The sequence below is a fragment of the Cyprinodon variegatus genome, unplaced genomic scaffold, assembly GCF_000732505.1.
Source record: "Cyprinodon variegatus isolate N-32 unplaced genomic scaffold, C_variegatus-1.0 Scaffold1772, whole genome shotgun sequence".
Lineage (NCBI taxonomy): Eukaryota > Metazoa > Chordata > Actinopteri > Cyprinodontiformes > Cyprinodontidae > Cyprinodon > Cyprinodon variegatus.
Window position 1 is genome coordinate 62,848 of NW_015152225.1, and position 2,261 is coordinate 65,108.

Here is a 2,261-nt window from a genome sequence, read left to right on the forward strand (position 1 = left end):
GACGAAAGTTCTTTTTCTTGGGAGTACCCAATGTTTGTGTGCAAGAAGGTTTTTTATATGTAGGGGTAAAGAATCACCCCAGTCAGAGCTCAGCTCACTCACAGGAGGGCTGTCACTCCGTCTGCAGATGTAAAAATATAATCTGTGTTCTTCCTCGCACCGTGTGTCTCAGTTCTCTACTCTCTTGACAAATTGGCATCAATGAACAGGATCCATCGTTGGTCCATCTGTCCGCTCCGTGAACTAAGAGGGCTGGCCACCAGAACCATATAGGTTTCTCCTCTACCTCCACTAGGCGTTATTGCGAGACGGGGGACTTTTCGAAACTCCACTGAGTTGGATCCATCCCAACTGGATTGCTACAGGAGACTGAGAGAGGAAGCACCAAATTAAAACTATTCTGAGGTTATAACAATTACATTGGATAATGTTAAATTGTAGGTCTTTCATAAAACTTAATAGACTGAGGAGGAGTGTTGGTACCTAGAATAATGTAGGTCTTTCTACACCGAGGTTGTGGGTCTTACTGAGAAAAGTAGACAAAGTGTTGCAACAAAATGGAAAGAGAAAAAAACACACCAGAGGAATTATGAGTGCTAAAAAAAAAATTCTAAATATAATATGATACATAATATAATGACAGAAATATCTTAAGAAATTCCCTGCTGCTCCATTTGCTGCACATCTTCCTTTCCTCTGATATTCTTCTGCTGCTGTGGCCAGTTTGCATGTAACGGCATCCCTGAGTTTCATCAACATCCAGCACAGACTGTTCACCTCCTAGGTTACTCTCATCATGACTGACTGTCTGATGGAAACATGGGACTCACCTCCTGCAAAGACAAGTAGATGTGTGAAACCAGCATTGTAGTCTGATTTCTATCGCCCCCGATGCTTTGTGGGGCCAACGGATTCCCCAGCACGGCTGCATGGCCTGAAGACAGATAACTGACCCATGACCAGGAGCAAAGGTGGCCCAGGGCCAGAGGGAAGCCTGGGGCCACCGCTGGCTCTGCTGCATCTACAGGGGCTCCTGCAGGGCTGCTCTCCTCCTGTTTTAACAGAGAAAAACTAGAAACCGTGAAATAAGATGAAAAGTCAGAGGTAAAGATGTAGACCACTGCTGCTTTAAACGGTCATTTATCATCTGATCTGGTATTATAGTTCTAACTAAACCTGTGAAGTGAGCAGAGGTTGTCTTTACAGGTGAAACTAAAGCAAAGTATTATTAGATTCACACAGTCTGTTTGGATTTGCTCGTCTCATCTTTTACTACTGATGAATGGTTTAAAGTCTCTGCAATAGTTTCACAACAAACTAATAATTGGCTCCTCCTGGTAGAGAGATCAGCAAATAAAACTAAAACTGGTTGTGTAGCCTGTATGGGACCGAGACCTATACTTACCTAGACCTAAACGGCACTATTACTCTAATGACCAAATCATCTCTAACATGAACATGTAAAGAATGGGATGCTGTCTACCCTCTTATAAAGGCAGATCTACAGAAACCTCTATTTTCTAGTAAGGTGGAATAATTTTACATGTATAAAGCTGAAAAAGGAAGTGTTTGTGCTATTTTTGGCTCACAGTGTTTTCATCGCCAGCAGCACAGCTGCTGATGTTAGACTGACCTGTTGATGGTCTCTATGTGCTTTTTAACAAAATAAAAGAACATTCAGGTGTAGATACGTTAATATGGGATAACTGGAAGTCTATGTTTGGAAAGTATAAAACCATGATTGCATCTGTCCTCTTATCCATTGCTGTTTTTGTTGCTATTTTAACCCTTTGTGGATGTTGTTGTATAACCTGCATTAGAGCTCTGCTCTAAAGGCTGATAACAGCCATGAACCTTTTGCAGTAAGATCAACATACTCTAATTACAATCAAGCGTCTGATTCCACTAAACTCCTGTTGGAGAAAGATTGTCCCTGAAAAAACAGCATAATTTTCAGAGATGTGTCTTAATGAAGTTTTAAGCTAATATCTGATACCTGAAATGCTGTTTGCATGTTCTCTAAACCCAAACAGATTTAGGTCCATCAGACTGAGGAGGAGGCAGGATGAGTTAGGATTAAATGTAGTCTTTAGGATGAGAGGGAGGACATGAAGGCATCCTGGTTTCCTCCTTCTAGAGAATCATGCGGCGGATAAACTAAGGCTGTTCCTTCATAAAGTCAGTCTATCTTCAGAACTCAGCCTCCGCCTGACGTTTGTCAGCCTTCATTCTTAGATTAAATTATTGAGTCTCTGAAGGTT